Here is a 27,766-nt window from a genome sequence, read left to right as displayed (position 1 = left end):
AGCTCAGAGGAAGCTAAGCAGTTGGACAAAGCCATCTAAACCCAAAGCAATGGCTCGATGGAATTCTCCAAGGAGGATCTTGCTCTGATCTAAATATACAGTGGAAATCTGATGTGATCTAGTGAATCACCCAACCCCTATCTTCAATAACTGTGACTTCAATATCTTCACTCAATCTTGGAATGAACTTACTGTGGTCAATAGGGCATACTTTCAGACCCATATGTCTGACTGATTAGTCTCCAAACTGAACAAGTGTTCTGACATTATGGAGGGGGAGCAGGTACGAGAGATAGCAGTGACCAATAGCCAGATAGTACCCATGTGACTTTGAGCCACAAAAGTTGGAAAATGCTTGAAATTTGGGGTGCTACTTTCAAAATTTTTCTCACCATCACTGCAGAGTGTGGTCAAGATGTTGTTTTACTAAAATCAGAAAGCCTTTGATGGGTCATATAAAGGTTTATGCATGTCCTTGATATAACTTAAACCATAATTAACTGGATTTGCAGACTCTCATCTATGTCTACCAGAGCAAAAACCTCCAATGTTTTATGGCACATTAAGGATTGACATTTTAAACTGTTTTTAGAATTTGAGTGGCAATTTACCTGACTTTTTTTTTCCAAAATAATACCTGCTACCACAATGCCTAGCTAAAGGCTGATTAATCTGCCCCTTAGTGGGCTTTTGGAGATGTGCTTATCTCCAACTTGAGGTTGAAGACAAATTTCATCTTGACCAGTGTCAGTTAAGTAATTTTTATTCTTCAGGTGCTTCCTGACCATTAGCTTGTCTGACTCTCCAGTGTGAGATTGACCTCATTTTCTGGTTCTAAGAGGGTCTTCCATCAGGGCGGGCTGGCCTCGGTAACATGGCCCCTGATAATCGGGCTTTATTCAAAACCTTATTGAATTAATAGAGGCATCCTTCAAAGGAAATTCACATATGAAGATTGTTGCTAGAAGCTTACTTATCAAAGAAGTAAAATAACACAGGATATCAAATAATCTACAGTGGGTTTACTCATCACTGATTATTATGATCTGATGTCTCACATTTTTTGGATTAAAGAACACAGTAATTTCAGGAGCGCTATTCTCACCTGAATAATTTTCTTTTTGTTATTATTTTCTAGGAAAAAAAGCAAATGTATCTTTAAGTCAAGAGTACAACTTTTTATACTACTGCAATTCAACAGAAGAAATAAGTGCCAGGCTTCCTAACCTAAATGTTTTCTTAATCTGCATAAAAAAGATAGGCTTTTACTTTTTGACAATAACAAAAGAAGCGAAAGAAAGTAATGTTCAATTTGTTTCCAGCTGAGTGACAACCTCATGATGGTGTTTTATCCTGCCATATCTACTTATGCTTCTCTATTGTCTCACATGGTGGTGAAAACTATTTTGGCTTCTGTTTGTTTTTATTGAACTAAGTAAACATGAAAAATCAAATCCATCATAAAAACTTTTTAATTTTAATTTTTAGTAACATAGTTTAGATAAGTGCATGTACTACTAAAACTATTTTAACATTTGATCATTTAATTGAATCTCCTACATTTCCATTATAAATGATAACAGTCCATATTTCTATTCTCTCAAATCTATTTTATTCCATGAATTGGTATGTGGAATGAAGTTTGTTTTGAATGGTAGAGGGGAAAAACAACAATTATTGGAAACTTAGGGGGCTATGGTAGATTCATGTCAACAGTGGAATTTGTCCTACCCTGTCTTGCACAGGACACTCTAATCAGTGATAATGGTGGTCCCCTCAGAACCAGGTACTATTTACTTAACTAACAAACAAAGGCACAGAAAATTTCTAAAGAGCATTGGCAAACTAGGGTAATTGAATGATGATCAACATAATGAGCAATGATTAAAGGTGCTGAGAACATTATGTAGAAAAAGAAGAAAGAAAGATTATGCTTAATGAGATGATCTTCAAAATCTCCCCCTCCCCCTTTTTCCCCAGGGCTGCTGCGCCTCATTCACTAAAGCCAAATCCTGGGAAAGATTCCTATGAGATGGTTTCTGTCATTCTTCCTAAACTGGGAGCTAAGTGATTAATATAGAAGAGAACCCACAGATAAACATATCTCTGCAAATGGGAATAAGTACCATACTGCTCATAACCAACATCCCCACCGTGGTTCCTCTTAGCACTTCAGTCAAAGGCACACTCCAAACAGAAGAATCTGAACCACAAATTTAGCCAGTTTCTACTACCTTCAGAAAGGTTTTCAGAAGTTATTTTTCCTCCCGGACCTCCTAGATTTCTAGTTTCTCTATTCCTGCTAGGAGGGACACTACTACCTTATTTAGGAGTATCTTGGAAGATTCAAGTGGGAAACCATTCAGATCTGTCTCTTCCCCTCAGAGCATCGACATTTTAATCTAACTCTGCATACTGAAAACAATGAAGAATTCACAAGGAAAGTCTCAAACCCAAAGTGTTGCTTACAAGCAGCGTGACGACAAGGATGAAGCCAGAGAGCCACCTATGGTACAAAATTTTAAAAGGTATTTAATCTCAAGGTCATACTATGAGGCTTTTCATGTTCTGATCCTTCCCAGTATCATCTCTTAGAATTCAGGCCTCACAAACTATATCCCAAGTTTACTGAACAACTTGGTGGTTCCTAAACGACTATCAGAAACATGCTCCTCCCTTTATCTAAATCCTTCTCTTCCTACAGCTGGCAAATTTGGGGAGAATTTCTGGAACACACTGCCTACACACAAAATTGAATTAGGAATCCTTACCCTCAGTATAACATTTATCACACACTATATATATATATATTTTTTAAGCAAATTTACTGAATCATAACTTACATTAAAATATGAGCCATGCATTTTAAGCAAACATAGCATATCTCTTCATTAATTTAGATATTTAATTTCTTTCAAGAATTTTATGTCATTTCTAGTATATAGTTCTTATTTATATTTAATTGCATATATTAATAGATGTTACATGTTTATGTCAATTTTACAACACATTCACATAGTACTTTTTAATTTAATCTTTTGCTTTTTCTTATATACTTCTCTTTTTTAATTGACAGAAATAATTGTACATACTCATGGTGTACATAGTGATATTTCAATACATATAATGTGTAGTGATTAGATCAAAATAATTATCATATTTATCATCTCAAATAATTATCGTTTCTTTATGTTGGGAATGTTCACTATCCTCTTAGCTATTTGAAAGTATATATTATTGTTAACTATAGACATCCTACAGTGGTATAGAACATCAGAATGTATTCCTCCTACCTAGCTGTAATTTTGTATCTTTTAACAAATCTCTTTTTATCCCTCTCTTCCCCCACCCTTCCAAGCCTCTAGTATCTTCTGTTCTACTTTTTACTTCTATGAGATCAACCTTTTTTAGCTTCCACATATGAGTGAGAACATGCAGTGTTTAACTTTATGTTGCTGGCTTATTTTATTTAACATATGTCCTCCAGTTTCATCCACATTGCCATAAATGATAAGATTTTATTCTTTTTTTATGGCTGGATAGTATTCCATGTGTACATATACAAAATTTTCTTCACCCATTCATCTGTTTTTGGACACCCAGGTTAATTGCATATCTTGGCTATAGCGAAAAGTGCTGCAATAAACATGGGGGTGCAGATGTCTCTTCAATGTAATGATTTCCTTTCCTTTGGATAAAGTTGCAGTGGTAGGATTTCTAGATCACATGGTAGTTACATTTGCAGTTTTTTTGAGGAACTTCCATGCTGTTCTTTGTAGTGGCAATACTGGTTTACATTCCAACCAACAGTGTGTAAGAGTTCCCTTTTCTCCACATCCTCCTCAACATTTTTTATTTTTGTCTCTTGATAATAGCCATCCTAACTGGGGTAAGACAATACCTCATTATAGTTTTGATTTGCATTTTTCTGTTAGTTAGTAATGCTAAAAACTTTTTCTTGTATTTATTGTTCTTTTATATGTCTTCTTTTGAGAAATGTCTGTTCAGATTATATGGCCATTTTTAAGTTAAGTTGTTTACTTTTTGCTCTTGAGTTGTGTCAGTTCCTTGTATATTCTGCATATTAATCCTTTGTTAGATGAGTAGTTTGTAAATATTTTATCCCATTTTGCAGGTTGTCTTGAACTGTTTATTGTTTTCTTTGCTGCACAGACCATTTCAGTTAGACATAATCATTTTTATTTATTTTTGGCTTTTGTTGCCTGAGCTTTTGAGGTCTTATTTATAAAATCTTTTCCCAGACCAATGTTCTGAACTATTTCCCTTTTTTAATTTTAGTATTTCTATTGTTTCAAGTATTACATTTAGGTCTTTGATGCATTTTGAGTTGATTTCTGTATATGGTGAGAGGTGGGTGTCTAGTTTCATTCTTCTGCATATGAATATCCAGTTTTCCCAGCACCATTTATTGGAGAGATTGTTCTTCCCCAAGGAATGTTCTTATAATCTTCATAAAAAAATAAGTTGACTGTAAATATGTGGATTCATTTCTGGATTCTTTATTTTGTTCCACTGTTCTATGCATCTGTTGTTATGACAATACCATGCTGCTTGGGTTATTACAGCTTTGTAGTATATTTTGAGGTCAGATAGTATGATACCTGCAGCTCTGTTCTTTTTGCTCAGGATTTCTTTGGCTATTTGGAGTATTTTGTTGTTCCGTATAAATTTTGGGATTCTTTTCTGTTTTCATAAAGAATGTTATTGGTATTTTGATAAGGATTGCATTGAATATGTAGATTGCTTTAAGTAGTATTGTCATTTTAACAATATTAATTATTTCAACTCATGAACATGGGATGTCTTTCCATTTGTTAGTTCCCTCTTCAATTTCTTTCTTTTTTTTTTTTTTTTTTTGTTTTTTTTTTTGAGACAGAGTCTCCATCTGTCACCCAGACTGGAGTGCAGTGGTGTGATTTCAGTTCACTGCAATCTCTGCCTCTCAAGTTCAAACAATTCTCCTGCCTTAGCCTCCAGAGTAGCTGGGATTACAGGCACCTGCCATCACGCCAGGCTAATTTTTTTTTTTTTTTAAATTTTAGTAGGTACAGGGTTTTACCATGTTGGTCAGGCTGGTCTTGAACTCCTGACCTCAAGTGATCCACCTGCCTCAGCCTCCCAAAGTGCTGGGATTACAGGTGTGAGCCACCACGCCCAGCCTCTTCAATTTCTTTCATCAGTGTTTCGTAGTTTTCCTCGTAAACTTCTTTTACCTCCTTGATTAAATTTATTACTAGGTACTATACTTTTATAGCTGCTATGAATGTGATTGCCTTCTTGATTCTTTTTCAGCTAGTTTGTTGTTAATGTATTAAAAACACTACTGATTTTGTATATTAATTTTGTGCACTACAACTTTACTGAATTCATGTATCAGTTCTAAGAGTTTTTTGGTAGAGTCTTCAGGTTTTGCTACACATACTATCATGTTGTCTTCAGGGAAAATATAATTTCCTCCTTCTGAATTCGGATGTGTTTTATTTTTTCTTTGCCGAATTTATCTAGCTAGGAATTCCAGTACTATGTTGAAAAGGATTGGTGAGAGTGGGGGTCCTTGTTTTTTTTTGTTTTTTTTTTTGTTTTGTTTTTTTTGTTTTTCCAGTTGGAGGAAAACCTGAAAACTTTCTGTTCAGTAGGATGTTAGCTGAACAGGATGTGTTATATGTGGTCTTTATTATGTTAAGATATTTTCCTTCTATGCCTAATTCATTTAGAATTTTTATCATGAAGAGATGTTGAATTTTATCAAAAACTTTTTCTTCACATATTGAGAAAATTATATGATGTTTGTCTCTCATTCTATTGATGTGTGATGTAAATTGATCTATGGGTCTAATTGACCTATAGATCCCACTTGATCATAGTGTATTATTTTTTGATGTGTTGTTGGATTCCGTTTGTTAGTATTTTGTTGAGAATTTTTGTGTCTATATTCATCACTGATATTGGCCTGTAGTTTCTTTTTTTAAATTGTGTCCTTGTCTGGCTTTGGTGTCAGGGTTATGCTGGCCTTGTAGATGGCAATTGTATTTTTTAATCATTTATTGCTAATATAGAGAAATATAATAGCTTTTTCTATGTTGATTTAGTATCTTGTGATCTTGCTAAACTCACTTTTTAGTCCTACTTGCTTTTTTATAGTTTTTTAGGATCTTCTATATGCATAATCATATGATTAACAAACAAAGACACATTTACCTATTTATTTCCAATGTATATGTCTTTTATTTCTCTTACTTTTCTTATTACACTGGCTTGAACTTCCATTAAAATGTGGAAGAGGAACGTGAGAGAAATTTTAATCTTTTTTCCCAACCTTAGAACTATTACATACAATGTCAGATGAAGGTTTTGTATATACTCTTTTTTAGTTTGAATAAGTTTATATTTGTTCCCATCCTCTTAATAGCTTTTTAAATTATTTAATGTTGAGTTTTGTTAAATTAGTTTTCTTCACATATTGAAATTATTGTATAGTTTAACTCTTTTGTTGTAGTAATATGACAAAATACATTGATTGATACTCAAATGATAAACCAACTTTGCATTCCAGAGATAAATTTTGTTTACTCATGATGTATTATACTTTGTGTTTATTGCTGGATCTAATTATGATAATATTTTGTTAAGGATTTTGCATTTGTATTCATAAAGTATATTCATGTGTAATTTTACATGCATTCTGTAATGTCAGTACCATAAAATGAGTTTGGAATTAATTATCCTTTCAGTATTTGTTAATTTTCAAACAATAGCTAGTATTTCTTTTTTTAAAAGATTGTCTAGAGTTCACAAGCAAAGCTATTCTGTATTGTATTTTTCTTCATGGAAAAGTTTTTAATTATAGATTTAATTTCTTTCACAGATATATGGCTATTAAAATTTTCCTTCTTATTGATTCAATTTTTCTAATTTGTACCATTTTTGAAATGTATCTATTCTATCTAAAGTAATCAATCTCTTGTCATTTATCCATATCATATTATAACATTCCTCCTTTTAATGCCTGCAGAATATGCAGCAATACTTCTGTCATTTTTGAAATTGGTAACTTGTGTCTGTTTTTTCCTGTTTAATGTAGCTTGATTGCAATTTTTTGATAATTTCAAGGAAAAATATTTTTATTTAATTTTTTCTACTGCATTTTGATTTCTCCTTTTATTGCTTTCTGCCTTATTAATACCTTGTACTTATTATCATCTAATTATTTTATTGTACTTATTTATCTTTATTGTTTTTATTATTATTTTCTACTTTCCTTGAGTATAATTTTTTGGTAGCATTCAAGAAAGAAGCTTAGAATTTATTTCAGACACTTTTTTTTCTAAAATATGCATGTAAGAGTATAAATTTCTCTTCATGTACACCTAAATTTTAATATGTTATGTTTTCCATTGTCACTCAATTAGAAACATTTTCTAAGTCTTCACATAATTTCTACTTGACCTGTGGGCACTTTGACCTACCTAGTCTAGTTGGTTGATGTTTGTTGACATTTGTTTTTCTTTACCAGTTACTGAGAGAAGATTCTAGAAATTTATAGGCATAATTGTCAATTTGTCTATATCTCTTTCAGTTTTGCTAGTTTTTCTTCCATGTATATGAGACTACTTGATATTCATCCCACATATCAATGAGACCTTTTATGACAGTTTGGTTTCTTTTTCTATGTGTTTCAATTCAAGTAATTTCTATTAATATATCTTTAAGATTTGTGTTAGTCTGTTCTCACTGTGCTATAAAGAAATACCTGAAACTAAATAATTTATATTTTAAAAGGGGGTTTAAATTTGCTCACAGTTCTACCAGCTATACAGGAAGAATGCCTGGGGAGGCCTCAGGAAACTGTCAGTCATAACAGAAGGGAAATTAGGCATGTTTTACACGGCCAAAGCAGAAGAAAGAGAGAGAAGGGGGAGGTGCTACACACTTTAAACAACCAGATCTCATAAGAACTCACTCACTATCATGAGAAAAGCAAGGGGGAAATTCATCCCCATGATGCAATCACCTCCCATCAGGCCCCTCCTCCAACACTGAGGATTACAATTTGACGTGAGATTTGGGCGGAGACACATATCCAAGCCATATCAAGATTATTAATTATTTCCTCCACAGTTTCTAATCTACTGTTAACACAATTCACTAAAATTATCACTTCATTTGCATTTACAACTCTTAATCATTTCACTATGCTTCAGATTTTCACTTTGTAGCTTAATTATGTTTATGTTTTCCCTTAAATCTTTTCATACATTTTTAATCACTATCTTAAAGTCATTGTCTGATAACTCTGTCATTTGCCATTTCTGGATGTTTCCATTGACAGATTTTTCTCCTTGTAATGGGACACATTTTTCTGCTTTTTCTCTTGTTTTTAAATCAAATTCTGGATAATGTAAATTTTGTTTTTAAATTGTTTAATTTTTTTTTAATATAAAGAATGTTGGACTTCCAAGGTTGGGTACATTTATATTTATAATTATTGTGTTCTTTAATTAACATCATATCCCCTAAATATGTAAAGCAAATATTAAAAGAATTAACAGGAGAACTAGACAGTAATACAATAACAGTAAATGACTTTAATACTCCAATTTCAACACCAGAGATATCACCCAGACAGAAAATCAATAAATAGTGGACTTGAATAACAGTATAGGTCAAATGGATCTAACTGATATGTGTATATATATAGAGAGAGAGAACATCCCATCCAATAGCAGGGAAATACACATTCTTTTAAAGCATACAAAAAACATTCTTCAGGATAGATCATATGTTAGACCACAAAACAAGTCTTCACAAATTTAACGTCATCTCAAATATCTTTACTAATCATGTTGGTAAAATCTAGAAATCAGTAACAGGAGAAATTTTGGAAAATACACTAGTATATGAAAATTAAAAACAACACACTCATGAAAGATCATTGGATCAAAGAAAAAAGCATATATTTTATTATTATTTTTTTTTTTAGATGGATTGTCCCTCTGTCACCCAGGCTGGAGTGCAGTGGCTCGATCTCTGCTCACTGCAACTTACACCTCTCGGGTTCAAGCAATTCTGCTGCCTCAGCTTCCTGAGCAGCTGGGATTACAGATGTGTGCCACCATGCCTGGCTATTTTTTTTTTTTTTTAATTTTTAGTAGAGAGAGGGTTTCAGCATATTGGTCAGGCTGGTCTCAAACTTCTGACTTTGTGATCTGCCCACCTCGGCCTCCCAAAGTGGTGTGAGCCACCACACCTGGCTGAAAAAAAATTTAGAAAGAAATTAAAAGAAGTATCTTGAGAAACAAGTGGAAATTACAATATACCAAAACTTAGGGAATGCAACTAAAGGAGTTCTGACATGGAAGTTTCTAGCCATAAAAGCCTACATTAAGAAAAAAACTACTTCAAATAACTCAACTTCACACCTCGAGGAACTAGAAAAAGAAAAGTAAATATTGCAAGGGCAGCAGAAGGGAGGAAATAATAAAAATAAGAGTAAACATAGATAAAATAATAGACTAGAAAAACAATAGAAAAAGTCAATGAACCTAAAAATCTGGTTGAAAATATCAACAAAATTGGCAAGCATTCAGCTATGCTAGCCAAGAAGAAAGAGGGAACTCAAATAAAATTATAAATGTAAGGTAAACCATTACAATTAATATCACAGAAATAGAAAGGATCACAAGAGATTATTATGAACAATTATAATAATTATACATCAACAAATTGGATAACCTAGAGAAAAATAATAAATTCCTGGAGACATACAGTCTACCAAGATTGGATCATAAAGAAAATAAAAATCTGAACACACCAATAACAAATAGAATTATTGAATCAGTAATCAAAAGCCTCCCAACAACAACAACAAAGCTCAGGACTAGATGACTTCATTGGTGAATTCTACCAAGCATTTAAAGAATTAATGCCAATCCTTCAAACCTTTCCAAAAAGTTGAAGAGAATAGAACACTGCCAAACTAATTTTAGGAGTCCAGAATTACCCTCATATTGAATTCAGATAAAGACACTAAGAAAAGAAAATTACAGGTCAATATATCTGATGAACATAGATGCAAAAATCCTCAACAAAAATTACTAGCAAACCAAATATAATTCACATTAAAAGGATAATACATCACGATAAAGATTCATCCTTAGGATGCAAAAATAATTCAACATGTGCAAATTAATAACTGTGATACACCACATTAACAAAATGGATAATATAACTTATTATGTTAATAGACACAGAAAAAGCATTTAACCGAATTCAACATTCTTTCATAATAAAACCTCAGAACAAATTAAATGTAGAAGAAATATACCTCAACACAATAAAGGCCATATTTAACAAACCTATAGCTAACTTACACTCAATGTTGAAAAGTTAAAAACTTTTACTATAACATCAGAAAGTAGAAAAGGATTCTTACTTTTGCCACTTCTATTTAAAATAGTACTAGAAGTCTTGGCCAGAGCAATTAGGCAAGAAAAATAAATGAGAGGTATTCAAATTGGAAGGGAACAAGTAAAATTGTCTCTACAGATGACAAAATCTTATATATAGAAAACTCTAAAAACTTCACCAAAAATATTTTAGAATGAATGAAGTAGTTTGGAAATTTTTCAGGATACAAAATCAACACACAAAAATTACCTGGGTTTCTATACACCAAAAAATATGTATTCAAAAAAGAAATTAAGAAAGCTATTCTGGGCCGGGCGCGGTGGCTCAAGCCTGTAATCCCAGCACTTTGGGAGGCCGAGACGGGTGGATCACGAGGTCAGGAGATTGAGACCATCCTGGCTAACATGGTGAAACCCCGTCTCTACTAAAAAATACAAAAAACTAGCCAGGCGTGGTGGTGGGCACCTATAGTCCCAGCTACTCGGGAAGCTGAGGCAGGAGAATGGTGTAAACCCAGGAGGTGGAGCTTGCAGTGAACCAGGATCCGGCCACTGCACTCCAGCCTGGGCGACAGAGCAAGACTCCGTCTCAAAAAAAAAAAGAGAAAGAAAGAAAGAAAGCTATTCTGGCTGGGCACGGTGGCTCACACCTGTAATCCCAGCACTCTGGGAGGCCGAGGCGGGCAGATCACGAGGTCAGAGGTGATCAAGACCATCCTGGCTTACACAGTGAAACCCCATCTCTACTAAATATACAAAAAAAAATAGCCGGGTGTGGTGGTGGGCACCTGTAGTCTCAGCTACTCCTACTCAGGAGGTTGAGGCAGGAGAATGGCGTGAATCCAGGAGGTGGAGCTTTCAGTGAGCCAAGATCACACCACTGCACTCCAACCTAGGTGACAGAGAGAGACTCTGTCTCAAAAAAAAAAAAAAAAAAAAGAAAACGAAAAAGAAAACAATTCAATAATATCAAAAAGAATAAAATACTTAGAAATAAATTTAAACAAAGAGATGAAAGATCCATACACTGAAAAGACATTGAGGAAAGAAATTAAAGACAAATAAATGAAAATATATCTTCCATTCATGGATTGGAAGAATAATTTTGTTAAAATGTATATATTACCCAAAGAGATCTACAGATTCAATGAAATCTCTATAAAAATTCCAATGACATTTTTCATAGAAATAGAAAACAATCTTAAAATTTATATGGAACCATAAAATACTGTGAATAGCCAAAGCAAACATGAGCAAGAACAAAGCTGAAGGCATCACACTTCCTGATTTCAAACTATATTACAAAGCTATAGTAATCAAAACAACATAGTACTGACATAAAAACAGATACATAAACCAATGGAGCAGAGCAAAGAATCCAAACATATAGCCACACATACATGTTCAACTAATCTTTGACATGAGTGCCAAGATTACAATGGGAAGATAGTCTCTTTAATAAATGTTGTTGGGAAAATTGGATATTAACATGAAAAAGAATGAAATTGGAGCCTTGTCTTACACCATATATAAAAATTAGCTCCAAATGGATTAAGGACTTAGATGTAAGATTCAAAATCATAAAACTTCTAGAAGAAAACAGAAATTGAAAGCTCCTTGAATTTTTAATGCATTGATTTTTTTATATATGATAACAAAAGTAAAAATAAACAAATGGAAATATATCAAACTAAAATGAGCCTGTATAGCAAAGAATAAAATTCAAAAAAAGAAAAGGCAACCTATGAAATGAACTAAAATATTCAAAATTGTATATTTGATTAGGGTTAAATGAGGAATTCACACAATTGGAAAAAAAAAAAAAACTATTCTTAAAAATAGGCAAAGAACCTGAACAAACTTCTTTTTCAAAGAAGACATAAAAATGTTGAGCATGTACATGAAAAAGTGCTCAGTATCACTAACCATTAGGAAAATGCAAATCAAAACCCCAATGAGCTATCACCTCACATCTGTTAGGAAGATTATTATCAAAAAGATAAGAGATAACAAGTGTTAATGAAAATGTAGAGTAAAGGTAAATCTTGTACACTGTTGGTGGAAATGTAAACTAGTAGAAGAATTATAGAAAACAGTGTGAAGTTTCCGCAAAACTTTAAAAACAGAACTACTATATGATCTAGCAATTCTATTTATAGGTATACATCCAAAGGAAATGAAATCAGTATCTTGAAAAGATAAATTCACGTTCAAGTTCATTGTAGTATTATTCACAGAAGCCAAGATATTGAAACAATCTAAGTTTCCATTAATGGATGAATAGATAAAGAAAATATAGTATGTATTTATGTATGTATAAATAAATATACACATATACAAAAAATGGAATATTATCCAGCCATAAAAAAGAAGGAAATCCTTACATTTGTGACCTGGAGGATCTTATGCTAAGTGAAATAAGCCAGACACAGAAAGAGAAATACTGCACAATCTCACTTATATGTGGAATCAAACAAACTCAGAATCACAGAAGCAGAGAGTAGAATGGTGGTTGCCAAAGGCTGGTGCGGGGGAAGGGAGTTGGGAGAAATGGGAAGATATTGGTCAAGGTGTTTATATATTGTAAGATAAATACATTCTGAAGATGTAAGATACAGAATGAGTGATAATGAAGGTGTTCATTAATTTTTTAAAAATAATGTTGGGCTTTGTTCTAACAGACACTTATATAACTTGCAGGTTGGCTTAATTATTTAGAGACCCCTTCATAAGCTTTTTTAGGGTGGGACTAGAGTAGATTTTTCTCTAAGTCTGCTTTAGCCCTACCACCATTCTGGGGTGTCTACTGAGTGCTCTGTGGTTCACCCTCCGCTTTGCATGATTGGGACTCAAATGTCTCACAGAAATGCATGAGCTCTGCGAATTGCTCAGCTTACAACTTCAAGTTTGTCTTTGTTCTACATCATTGAGTTTTACTCTATACATACGTAGTTTAGTAGTCAGCTAAAAACTCAAAGGCCTATACACATATTTCTAGGACTCTTTTTCTATGTAGATTCCAGATTTCAACCACCTCAGATTACTCAAACTCTAATCTCTGTCTCTTCAAGTCAAAGAGTCTACTATACTTTGCTTAGATTCCCCTTTCTCTACCACAGTACAGAAAATGCCTACAAAAGAAAGCTGGAACAAACATAAGACTCACCTCATTTGTTTCCCTTCTCCAAAGGATCACATTGCTGAGATGCCAGCTGTCCAATGCCTGAAAAGAGCTGTTTAATATATCTGGTCCATTTTCCAGTTATTTATGGCAGGAAGGCAAGTCTGGTACCAGTTGGCTAGAAGTGGGAGTCTATCACACTGTATTTTAATTGCTCATTTTTGTGTAGTAGGAATCTCAGTTTGAGCACAGGCTACATGCAGGGCTGAACTTCAGGCATGTTTGATGTATTAGTTTTTTTTGTTGTACTGTAACAAATTAACACAAATTTAGTAACTCTAAACAACACAAATTTATTCTCTTAGAATTCTGGTAGTCAAAGTCTGAAATGAGTCTTGCAGGGCTAAAATCAAAGTGTTGACAGCACGGTTCCTTCTGGAGGCTCTAGACAGAATCTTTTCCTTGTCTCTCCCAGCTTCTCAAGGCTGCCCACATTCCTTGGCTCACAGCCATGTCACTCCAATCTCTGCTTCTGTTGTCACATCACATTCTTCATACTTTCAAACTCCTACCTCCCTTTTATAAGGACACTGTGTTTACATTGGAACCACCTAGATAATCCAGGATAATTTACCCATTTCAAGAACCTAACTGCACATGCAAAGTCCTTTTTGCCATGTAAAATAATATATTCACCTGACAGTTGGGGCTTGGACATCTTTGAGGAACAATTTTTCACTCTATTACATTTGGCAATCTGTGTAAAAATCACATAAGAATGTATTTATGTGAAGATTTTGGATTTTAAATTAAGCAGGAAGGGAGAAATTGTATGAATTGACCATAGGAGTGAGCTAACAGAGAAGACTGTGTATTTATCAGGTTCTCCACAGAAACAGGAATAGGATGGAGACAGAAGAATATGAGAGAAGAAAGTGAGCAAGAGAAAAATATTTATTTAAAAAAATAGTGCACATAATTTTAGAGGCTGGTAAGTTCAAAATATGCAGGGAAGCCTGGCAGGCTGGGAATTCCAGCAGGAGTCAATGCTGCAGGCTTAAGTTGAAGGCAGTTTGGAGGCAGAATGCTTTCCTCTTCTGAAGACTTCAGTCTTCAATCTTTTATCTTAAGGTCTTCATCTGATTGGATGAGGCCAACCCACATTATGGAGAGTAATATGATTTATTCAGTCTACTGATTTAAATCTAAAATATACATTCAAATACATTGACAGTAACTTCTGGATTGCTGCTTGAACAGCAGCTGAGCACCACACACTGAATTGTCTGTGATTGTCAGTTTTGTGCATCAGCTAGTTGATGCACAAAACTGACAATCACAGACAGCATACTGTCTGTCCATCCATCCAATTACCTAAGGAGAGGAGTCGCTGTAGACAGAAAGTAGAGTTATCTACATAAGAAATTTAAGACATATTTTCATAGAATAAAGTATGACACTGACATGAGGAGTCTGAAGTGAATATAAAAACATTTTGGCACCTTAAGCTTTTGGAGGCCTTGAGAACATTGAGATACAAATTTTGGTGTGGACTTTCCCATTCTTTTAGTAAGATGAATCTCTTTTAAATAGCTTATCTAACAAAGAATATCAATGAGAAGGAGCCCAGGCATAAGGTAAAGATAAAGCCAGTGCTGAGAGGCTGACTCCTGAACACATGTGAAACAGCCCCTGAAAACTCTCAATTACTTGAGGGAGATTATGAAAGTTCCCAGGTGTCCTTTGCAGATTTCAGGAATTTACAAAAAATTATTAATATATTATAAATATTAAAGTGATCCAATCTATATCCATATGGGGACAATGCCTAAGAAAATTCTAGTTACTATTATTTGTCCCACCATTAAGCAGGGAGCTATTTGATTATTGTCTGTTCTTACTCATGACTGTATCTTAGTGGCAATTCATAAATATGCATTGAATGAATGAGTCAGTCAGTGAATTAGTAAGAAGAGATTAAGGTAAGAGAGAAGAAAATGAAAACAACTAAAGTCATTCTGAATGGTGAGAAGTTTGATGGTAAGTTATATTCAGCTTTTGGTATACTTATATTTCCCAACCTCCCAATTATTGTCATGCAAGGTGCCAAGGAATACACGGAAAATGGCACCACACACAAAGTGATATGCAATCAGAATTCTTGCATTTAAATATAAAACCATAGAAAATCACTGTCAAATTCTAGCATGTCAATGTGTCTGGTTGCAAGGGATAGCAAACGGAATCTTGTTGTTATCTCCTGTTGTGCATCAGAAGCTATATACCCATTGCAGAGCCCGGTGACCTCTCAAGCATGTGGTTCTGCAAGCTTTCTTTAACATAATAGCAGATATTTTGTCTTTAAGCATAGGGAAAAAAGACAATTTTAAATAGTTAAGTTGATGACACTTTTAGGAAAGAAACTGCATAGAAGGAAGTGAAGTGGTCCAATATCTTTGTGGGGATTATATATATTCAGGGGATTGAAAAATACAAGAAGACACAAAATGCATGCGACAGATAGGAGAGGAACCAGGAGAGTTCGTATAATAAAAACTAGGAAGAGAGAGGGTTTTAAGAAGAAGGAGGAAGAAATGGGAAGGGTTGAATGCTGCAGAATGTTTAGGGAGGATGATAAATTAGAAAGGTGTTTACTATTTGGCAATTAAGAAAATGTACTAAAAGATAAAGTAATGTCCCTGAGGAGATGAGAGGAGAATGATGTAAAGCAGGTAGAAAGGTTATCTTTGGACAAATCATAGGAAGGAGGAAGTGAGGGAAGTCTGGGAACTCAATGTATGAAATCCCATTGAAGCAGGAAATTGATAGAGAAGGTAAAAGAACTTCACACTGGTAACTTGAAATAAAAGAAAGAATGAGAGAATATATTGAAAGTGAAGAAGTTGCAAAGAAATCTATTGAATCAGCTGCCATAATATGAAATGCTGTTATTAGAGCGTGTCTTCTCAGATTCCAAGTCTGCTGGTGAGAGTAGGCTGTGACATAGTTTTGACTATGGAGTAGAGGTAAAGGAATACAGATTTCTAAAATATATCAGTAGGAGAAATTAATCGTAGGAGGTTTCACAGTGACATTTCAGGTTTTGGGCCTGCCATCAAATGTATTCATTCATCCATCAATTCAACTCAGTAGGTATTCATTGACTAGTTGAGTAGTTACTTCAAACCTAATGATTTGTTAGAATGATGAGCAAAAGTAGACATAAACTCTAACCTTATAAGCCTTTTTTATGTGAAAGGGGAATGGGGGAATAGGATATTGATATTAATAATAATGGCATAAATGAATGTAAAACATTAACATTTATAAGTTCTTCAAGGAAATATGAGAGTGATGTATGGGAAGATAAAGCCACGTGTTTTGAAGAGTCAAGGAAACCATTTAACAAAAAGATTATATCAATTCTCTGCCATTTCTTTCAGATGATAGAAGCAGAGGAAATACTTTCTAATGAATTTTTTGAGACTAGTATTTCCATAATATCAAAACCAGACTAAGACCATGCAAGAAATAAAACTAGATACCAGTATCTCTCATGATAGACAGATAGATAGATAGATCCAAAAATCTTTATAAATTATTAGCAAATCAAATTCAATAATATGTAAACAGAATTATATATCATAACCAAGTGAAACTGATCCCAGATATGCAAACCCAGTTCAACATTCAAAAATTAGTTAATGTAATCTTATCACCTCAACAGGCTGAAGAAGTAAAACACAGGATCATATCAATAGATACAGAAAAAAAGCAGTTGACAAAATCCAACAGCCATTCACACTAAAAAGTATCAGTAAATTAGGAAGAGAGAAAAACTTCCTCAAATTGGTTGAGAACATCTATTAAAAAAAAAAATACAGCTAACATCATGCTTAATGGTGGTAAACTCAAAGCTTTCCCACTAAAATCAGGAACAAGGAAAGGATGTCCCATTTCACTCTGTTCTTCAATATGGTATTGGAAGTTCGAGATAATGCAAAGAGTCAACAAGAAAAGAAAAGTGAAACAAGAAATAAAATTGTTCACAAATGACATGGCTATCCATGTAGAAAATCTGAAGGAATTTAAAAGAAAAGTAAATAAACCTAGAATCAATACATGATTATAGTAAGGTTGCAGAATGTAAGGTTGGTATGCAAAAGTCAACCGAGTCCCTGTATATCAGCAATAAAAAAGTAGAATTTGAAATTAGGAAACAATACTATTTATAATAATAGTATCTAAAAAATAACATATAAGAAGCACATGAAAAAACTCTAAATCCCTTAATTTAAAAACTAAATAAATGGAGAGAGCTCATATTTATAGATAGAAGACAATATTATTAACATGCCAGTTATTTCCAGCTTATTTCTAGATTAAACGCAATCCCAATCAAAATTCACAGAAAGTTATTTTGTGGATATTGACAAATGCCTCTTAAGTTTAGATGAAGACGCAAAAGACCCCCCATAGCTAACAAAATATTGAAGGAGAACAAATTTGGAGGACGAATACAACCGGATTTCAAGACTTACTACAGAGTTACAAGGTAGTGTGATATTGGAGAATCAATTAATTGATTTATGGCATAAAAAAGAGAGCCCAGACAGGACTCAAATAAATATAATCAGCTAATCTTTGACAAAGGGTTAAAGGCAATATAATGGAGAAAAAAGTATTTTTTTGTTTTTTACAATGGAGAAAAAAGTATTTTTCAATACAATGGAGAAAAAAGTATTTTCAACAAATGGAAATGGAACAATTAAGCATCCACATGCAAAAAAAAAGGGGGGGTGTATTTAGACACAGATCTTATCACCTTCTCAAAAACTCAAAATGGATTGCAGATCTTAATATAATATGCAGAACTATAAACTCCAAGAAGATAACGTAGGAGAAAATGTAGATGTCACTGATTTTGATGATGACTTTGTAGATACAATGCCAAAGACACGATCTATGTAAGAATGGTAAACTGGACTTCATTAAAATTAAAATTTTCTGCTCTGTGAGAGGCAGTCAAAATAATAAAAAAAAATTCAAAAAATGAGCTACAGACTAGGAGAAAATATTGCAGAAGACACATCAATTGGACAAAGGACTTGTCAAAAATATTCAAAGAATGCTTAAAACTCAACAAGAAGGAGAAAAAGACAAACAAACCCTGATTGAAAAAAAAAAAAAAAAAAAAGACTTAACAGCCTGGGTGCAGTAGCTCATGTTTGTAATCCCAAGACTTTGAGAGACTAAAGAAGGAGAATCTCTTGAGCTCAGGAGTTTGAGATCCACCTGAGCAAAATAGTGCGTCCTTGTCTCTACTAAAAATCAAAAAAATTAGCCGGGTATGGTGGCGTGTGCCTGTAGTCCCAGCTACTGAGGAGGCTGTGGTGGGAGGATCACCTGAGCCCAGGAAGATCGCTTGATACCAGGAGGTCAAGGCTGTGGTAAGCTGTGATTACACCAATGCACTCCAGCCTGGGTAATAGAGCAAACTTCTGTCTCCAAAAAATTATATATATATATATAAAATATATATATATAAACAATATATATATAATTCTGCTCAGATATCACCTTAACAGATATCACCAGAGCAGATATGCAGATGGCAAATAAGCATATGAAAAGATGTTCCACATCATTTGTCATCAGGAAAATGCAAATTAAAACAAGAATAAGATACCACCATACATCTATTAGAATGACCAAAACCCAGAAACACTGACAACACCAAATGCTAGTGAGGATATGGAGCAACAGGAACTGTCATTCATTGCTGGTAAGAATGCAAATGGTACAGCCACTTGGGAAGGCAGCTTGGCAGTCTCTTATAAAACTAAACATATTCTTACCACATAATCCAGCAATCACACTACTTGATATGTACTTGAAGGAGTTGAAAAAGTATGTCCACACAAAAACCTGCACTTCATAGCAGATTTATTTAAAATTGTCAAAGGTTAAAAGCAACCCCAAACATCCTTCATTAATCCAACCAATGCATATAGTTAGGACTAAAAATTGGTCTATCTAGCTCTGGAAAGACAAGAAGGAAACTTTAAATATATATTACTACATGAAAGAAGCCAATCTGAAAATGCTACATATGTATGATTCCAACCATACAACATGCTGAAAAAACCAAAACTATGAAGATAGCAAAAAGATCAGTGGTTGATAGGATTTTAGGGGATGTAGAGAGGTTACTTCAGGCAGTGAGACTATTCTGTATGATACATTTGTGCAAACCCATAGGATATACAACACCACGAATGAATCCTAATGGAAAATATTTGTGCTAGGTGATAATGATGTGTCAACGCTGGTCATCAGTTGTAACAAATGCACCACTCTGGTTGGAAATGTTGATAATGGGGTAGGCCATGTATGTGCAGGAACAGAGGATATATGGAAAATGTCTCAATTTTGTTATGAACCTGAAACTACTCTAAAAAACTAAAATATATCAAATAAATTTTCTAAAAATGTTATTGGAGACTCTATCCATGATAAGGCTATAGAGGTAGATAGGAGTCAAATCAGTCCAGGTCATAGGGAAATTTTGTCATAAATCAGAAGATAATAAACAGAAACTAGCTTGATCAAGTTTACATTTTTGAAAAGATATTCTGGCTGCAATGTGAAGATTAATGTGGATGGGGTGCCACAATAAATGGAATTTAGACCAATAGAAAAGCTATTGCAGGGTAGAGGTTATTGTAAATTAGAAAAGGTAGTGGTGACTAGAAGAGAAAGTACATGAGAGATATTTCTAATCAAAGTCAAAAATCTTGTTGATACATTGAACATTTCATATGTGACACTCACTTGATTAGTAAACAAGTTGATGATTATTGCATCTGTGTGTATGGATGCTATAGTCATATTTACATGCTAACAAACTACTACCAACAAATTACAGCATGAATTTCCCTCAACGTGAAGAAGAGATGGAATGTTCATAATGAGGAAGAAGTCTTCTGATTTTCTAAATAGGTAGATATCAGGGTACTATTTGAATTTGACAACAAAATTCACAGATTATGTAACTTGCTTTCCACTGTCATTGAGTCTGCAAGCTAGTGAACAATGTGACCATTTATTCTAAAAGGAATAAGCACCCAACCAAATCAGAGAGCTGACTAACGGCTCCAGTAATATTCCCATCAGAACTCATTCTGGCATCAAACTAAGTTCCCCAGACAAATTACTAAGTTTTACACATAAATTTTTCCTTCTCCATATTTCTCTCAGCCAAAGCTTTATTCCAACTTACTTTAAATTTCTTTCCTGTTTTTCTTTTCTTCCATAAAATAAATGCGAGTACTTTCACCTCGAAGTGACTTCTCCATTTTATTGTCTTTTAAGAAATTCTCCTCAGTCTCCAGTAGTCTATTTTGGTACTGAGAATGAAGTTAGGAAAAAAATATCATTTTAGATTTTAAGCTCTTTGAGAGAATTTTGCCTACCTTTTTTCTCCACAATATCCCTAAAACGTATTCTAATGCTGGGGATATTATCAGTATTTAATAAATTATTGTTGAATAAACAATAAATACATTACTGAATGAAGTTAATGTAAGTATCATTTTCTCATATCAACTTTCCCCAATCCCTTATAATAGGTCATGTCCCCTATTAATCACCTTTAAGTCCCCATTCTTCTCCTTCATGGCACCACTCACCATTGTAATTAAGTTATAAACTGTGTAATTGGTTGTTTAATTTATATTTTATAGCACACTCTGAGCTCCATGAAAGCAGGTACCACTCTGCCCCTATTCACTGATATCTGCCCTGTGCTTAATACTGACTGAAACACAGAAATCATGAAATGAATATTTGTTGTAAATTTATACACAGTAAGCAATGTAATTAAGGGATATGAAAAATCTTAGATGAGAGAAGAAATTTGCAGCTTCAGATTCATGTCAATTTTTCAGTTGATAAAATGGAGACCCAGAAAAGTTAAGTGACTTGCTCAGTGTTTCATAGATAATAAGTTGTCAGAGCTGTATTTTAATCTCAGTTCCCTCCAACTCCATAGCCTGTGCTTTGAAATGGAAACACTGTGCCACGCTGCACCATTTAAGCAATGATATATTCATTTAAAGCACCAGAGATCACATTTTAGGGAGAGAAAAAGTTTGTAGTATGAGATGAATCAATCAGCCATATGGAAGGAAGAAAAAAAGAACAGGCTGAAAAGCTTCCTTTCACTTTGTACAATATGAATTGTCACAGGAATCAAATTTGGCACATACTGTAAAGCAAAGAAAAAAAATTATCCCACATTGGATGTAAAATGTGACTTGCATTTTATCTATGTTTTTGAAATTCGGAAGAGGATACCAGAAGACTTGTGGAGTTGAGGGCATGATGTTTTGATGATAGGCTTTTTATGCACTTATCCCCAGGCAGCTAGAGGAGGACCTGAAAAACTGAAGCCGACCTCAGACATAATGAATACATTAAATGATGAAGCGTCTGGTCAGGGTCAGGCAGCCTCCTTGAAGAGAGTAGATGTGTCTCAGGACACTGAGTCTCCAGACAGAGGCAGGGGCAAAGAAATGGTCTATCAGGGCATAAAACATTTACATCTGTTCTTCTTCTGTCACTTCTCTTTGAGGTTGTTTCCCTTGCCTTCAGCAACATCGCAGGCTCACAACCAGATTCTTATGCCTGCTAATTAGAAGAGAGGTCTAACAGCAGCGATCAAGTCTCCACCTGCAACTGGCACCTAATTCTAACAATATCAAATAGATAATGGAAATTATGGATCATTAATTATTAACTCCATCTAACCTGCCACATTCAAGTTCCACAGATTGTCACTTCCCATATGGCTGTGCAGTCAAGGCTTTGCACTGTGGAATCCTAAGTACCCAACCTTCTAACAGGTCCTTATCACAGAATTTCACATATCAAAGGCATTTTTGATTTCCAAGTAAAACACACAGCCCATGCACTAATCCTCTTTTAAAAAAATCTGTCTCAAAATCTCATCTAGCCTGTGTTACAATCCCGTGATTGGGAGTCACTACCTCCTCAGGCAACCTCATTCTGTTTTTAGGATAGGTAAAATCGCTAGAAAAATCTTCCATGGTTAAACCAAAATTGAGTTCTTTGTGGCTTCTGCTGCTGTGGCTTCCTCTGCTCTAAAGAATTTCATCCATTCTTCATCTACATTGTATGTCATGTTGTAAAAAACATGGCATCCTAAAAAGAGTTCTGGAATTTTACAAGCATGAGCTCAAATGTTAATTCTGGACGTAGAAACATTTATTATTTCTCAAACTCAATTTCCTCACCTATACAATGAGGATACCACCTCATGGAATTCCTGCTATACTTAAATGAGTTAAATGCTACCTAGTGCCAATGGGTAGACTTCAATGGTAAAGAGCATGAACTCTGGAACCAGGTTGCTTGGTTTGAACCTTGGCCCCTAACACTTACTAGCTGTGTGACCTTGGGAAAGCTACTTAAACTCTCTGGTCTCCTTTTTTATCATATTTACAATAGCTATAAGGAAAGTAACATTTCTTATATCAGAGGGTTGTTTGGAAGATTCGTAAGTTAATATGTTAGGTCCAGTTTTAATCAGGGTAAGCTAACTGCTGTATCAAAGGAAAAGCCCCAAATCCTAGAGCCTTATGACAAAAAAGACTTATTTCTTGCTGTCATCACTATAAAATTGGACAATTCAAGGATACAGTCTCCTTCTATCTGGGAGCATCATTGTCCCACAGGACCTTGGCATCTTCCACTGGATCCCCTGTTTTCAGTACAGGTAATCACAACACAGAAGAGTGAAGAAGGACACAGACTTTTAGCCACCATGGCCTAAAACTGTCCCACATCTCTTCAATTCACATCCTACTGTCCAGAACCAGTCATCAGTCATGGGCAACGCTCACACATAAAAGCCCTGGGAAATGAAGGCCAGTGATTTGCCTAGGAAAAATAGTAAGTAGGTTTGGTGCCAGTTACCGGTGGAGACTTGATTGCTGCTATCAGACCTCTGTTCTAAATAGCAGGCATAAGGAACAGTAAGTGGGTTTGGTTTGGTGGTTCCTCATACATCATGGTTGAGGGTCTTTCATCAGTTCTTAGACTTCATAATGTCACCAACATTTTGGATCTTAACCAGTGCAATGCATATTGCTTTTAGTTTTCGGTATGCACACAATATAAACACATATCAATTGGTTCATTTTTCAATATCTTTGTTGTTGTTTATCTTATGTTTTCAAAATGGAGAAAGCCTTGTAAAGGAAGGAAATTCTGACACATGCTACAACATGTATGAATCTAAAAGACATTACATTAAGTGAAATATATGTATGTCTCTGCCACAAGGACTGAGAAGAGTGCCTGACACTTCAACACACACTGTTAAGTGTGGGTTATTATTATTACCATGCCATGTGATGATAGCAACTAGAGCAATTGTAATTAAAATAGTCCTTGATACTTAAAAAGCCATCATATTTGCTGGACTAAGCATCCTTTTTGTCATTTTTTCATCCATCATGGTTCAGAGTCTTTCATCAGTTCTTAGACTTCATAATGTCACCATCATCTTGGATCCTAACCAATGCAAATTGTATTGCTTTTAGTTTTTAGTATGCACACAATATAGACTCATTTCAATTGGTTGCTTTTTTAATACCTTTATTTTTCTTCATCTTATGTTCTCTCTGAATCCATGCCTTGCATTTAACTAAGACTTAGCTTCAGGACATGCCATTGATCAGAGATTTCAAACTATGGGCTTTGACTCCCGAGTGAGACAAGGATATTTCAGTGGATCTAAAGTATGTTTCTATAATGGAATAGAAAAATATATATATACATATATATATATGTATAGTTTGTTGTTAGATTTAAATGAGTTTCTATATGCAAATCATTAGAACAGTAAATTTTCAAAATGAAGAAAACCTTATAAAGGAATGAAATTCTGACATATGTTACAACATGTATGAATCTAGAAGACATTATACTAAGTGAAATAAGCCAACCACAAGAGAATAAATATTATATGATTCCTCTTCGATGATGTCAAGAGCTGTCGTGTTCATAGAGATAGCAAGTAAAATGGTGGTTGCCAGGGAATGGAGTAATGAGGAATTGTTGTTGAATGGGTACAAAGTTTCAATTTAGGAAAATTCAAAATGTTCTAGAGATGGATGAGATGGTAGTTGTTCGGTATATGAATATACTTAATGCTACTGAACTGTGTGCTTAAACATGGTTAAATGGTCAATTTTATGTTGTTATTTTAACAAAAGAAGAAAAAAATGGAAAAAAAATCAGAATAGGTTAAAAATATGAGAGTCTCACACTAGAGTGAGCTAGGTATTATTTTATGAAACATTTATTTCATACATGTGTGTACTTACCAATGAAGTAAATGTATTTCTTAGTATGAGTCAAGGTTAAATAAAAGCTACTATTCCAGAGAACAAGTATCACAACAACACGATTATGCATATGCATTACTGTTTGAGCACAGTCGTCCTTGCTGAATCTAAAACTCATAACAATTGTTGCTTTTGAAATTCCAGAAATTGTTGTAGCAGTGCACACACACATAACCCCCACCGCCGCTACCACCACTTTCCACTTACAACAATAACTCCATGCTCTCACATGTTTAAAGACATGACTATGCTATCTGTCCCTCCCTTCCCTCCTGATCATTCTTCCCTTCTTTTATGGATCAACTTAAATGTTGTTCACCTGCAAGCTTTTTTTGACTTGACCTCTGTCTGTGATAAGAGAAAAACATACTCCTCTAAGATAGCATTTATTATTTCATTTGTAATTTTTTTTAAATTTTTTCCCCACTGAGTCATAATCTCAGAAGAAAGTGTTTATCTTGCTCACCAGAAAATCTCCAGGATTTATCAGAGTGTCCAGAAGGCACTATAATATGTTTAAAAATTGTTAATGGATAAATGAATGATGATTGAGTAAAGACACAGAGCTACCTCAGTCGCAACTTCAACTTAAAAGATATATAGCATAAGCTGTTAGATAGCCTAGAATAAATACTAATTTCATATTTATCCTGTGTCTTTTTACTTCTCTGTGGTTTTTCCTTAATCATGTAGATACTTATTTCATAGTTATTGATGACCCCTTTTTTCAATATGAGAGTAAGGAACTTAGAGTAAAAAGAATGTATGCAATGAAACTGTTAAAGTCTTTTTTAGAGAAATGAAACACAAACATAATAATGACAGCTCATACAAAGAGTGAAATTGAGCTTCTCTTTTACCTCTGTGTTTTATGGCAGCCACAGATGCCTGAAATTACAGATGTGCCTATAAACTCCTAACACCCCGAAACCTTTAGTTGCTCCTTTGAAGGTATCATTTGCACAGATACCTCTTTAAAAGGTGACAATTTTTCCCATATCCTGAAACCACTCACCCATTAAGCCCTGTTGTATTGCTCTTACCTTCTTGCTATTATCATATTACTCTTTATTCTTGACATCCAATCTATCGAAAGGGAGAGACTTGCTGTGCTATGCTTCCATTCACGTGCTGCCAGGTTGCTGGGGACGAGGCTAATCTGTCATTTTGGGTCAGGAGGGAGGCTGGAAGCAGTTAGGTGAGTAGTGAGTCATGACCTTTGCTTTTATGATTTTTCCCATTTTGAACTAACTTTCAGACTTTTTATTGTCGTTGTTAGTCCACTGTTAATTCTACAGGAGATTCTATAAAGAACAAAAAAAGAATAAACTTTGGATTATTCATTTTCACTATCAAATAAACCTATCATGGTTATTTAAAGGGAAAGTTAGTTCTCTGATGACATTTTCCACATCACATTTAGAACCTTCTACTAACACAAGATGTTAGTTTGCCTTTCCTTCACTCAAGGTATTGACAAATATTAATAAAAACTATCTCTTGGACCACCTCTGCAGCATATCATCAATAAACAGCTAACTATTTCAAGTCTGCCATTCAAAAAAAATTCAGAATATATGTCCCCTCACCCAGGAAGTTCCAGCTTTGAGGATTTAGAGTAGGAACCAGAAACTACTAGTAGCTTTTATAATTAGCAAGTCACTATCACACACTCTAATGAAATCGCATGATCCCCAGGACCTTTAGAGGCAAATGATTTACTCCAAAATTAAAGGTCTTTTTCTATCGAGAATTGTATATCTATATTCCAGCCTTGAAAAGACACCACAATTAGATGTGAAAATTACTTACTGTGTACATTGTTAGGTAAACTGTTTAGGAAATAAAAGATACACATTCCTATGAATCCATAGAAGTATTATCTGGCTAGAATAATGAGAACATAGTTCAAATAAGAAGAATTTAGTTTTGAATAGGAAAAGAACAAAGTCTACATAAGAATGTCATACCCGGCCAGGCATGGTGGCTCACGCCTGTAATCCCAGCACTTTAGGAGGCTGAGGGGGGCAGATCATGAGGTCAGGAGTTCGAGACCAGCTTGGCCAACACGGTAAAACCCCGTCTCTACTAAAAATACAAAAATTAGCTGGATGTGGTGGTGCGTACCTGTAATCCCAACTACTCGGGAGGCTGAGGCAGGAGAATCACTTGAACCTGGGAGGCGGAGATTGTGGTGAGCCAAGATCACGCCATTGCACTCTAGCCTGGGCAATAGAGTGAGACTCCGTCTCAAAAAAAAAAAAAAAAAAAAAAAAAGTCATAACCATTGATATAAGTGGACAGTGATATTCTAGTACCAAAGATGCAATAAGTGAGCAAGAGGTCAAGTCCAGAAGAACCTAGGACTAGGTAACCAGAACTATACACTTCAGGAGAGCTGAGGCAAGACTGGGGCTAAGCCAGGAAGGTTAAGGAGTTTTTGCACTTCTGTTCCTCTGCATGGAATGTTCTTCCTTACACCATTGCATGAATCTCCTTTATAGTCTTCAGTTCTCAGTTCAAATACTTCCTCAGAAAGACCTTTTCTGACAACCCTGTTACTACACTATCAGCATACAAGACTTGCTTTATATCATTGCCAGTTCCTTTTTTCATAGCTACAACACATCTTCAGCTATCTTATTTTGAATTTTACTTGCTTTTATTTACCTCTTTTTGAAAGGTATGTTTTTTTTTTGTTGTTGTTGTTGTTGTTGTTGTTGTTGTTTTGAGACGGAGTCTCGCTCTGTTGCCCAGGCTGGAGTGCAGTGGCCGGATCTCAG

At 34.5% G+C, this 27,766-nt stretch overlaps 2 long non-coding RNA genes across 2 annotated transcripts; one reads left to right on the top strand and one right to left on the bottom strand.

Annotated features, from left to right (window-relative positions):
- On the top strand, positions 1–20,550 carry LOC112427944 (uncharacterized). Its single transcript, XR_003019725.2, has 3 exons — positions 1–121; positions 1,981–2,528; positions 20,477–20,550. It is a non-coding gene; the product is annotated as an uncharacterized lncRNA (long non-coding RNA).
- On the bottom strand, positions 7,281–27,224 carry LOC105489200 (uncharacterized). The gene is made up of 5 exons (XR_011608477.1): positions 27,111–27,224; positions 26,027–26,287; positions 20,831–20,957; positions 13,594–13,856; positions 7,281–9,272 (listed from the first exon to the last, which is right to left on the bottom strand). It is a non-coding gene; the product is annotated as an uncharacterized lncRNA (long non-coding RNA).
- Positions 27,225–27,766: the final 542 nt, after the last annotated feature.

Source organism: Macaca nemestrina, chromosome 1, assembly GCF_043159975.1.
Source record: "Macaca nemestrina isolate mMacNem1 chromosome 1, mMacNem.hap1, whole genome shotgun sequence".
Lineage (NCBI taxonomy): Eukaryota > Metazoa > Chordata > Mammalia > Primates > Cercopithecidae > Macaca > Macaca nemestrina.
Note: the sequence above shows the minus strand (reverse complement) of the source record. Positions and strands in the feature narration are given on the sequence as shown.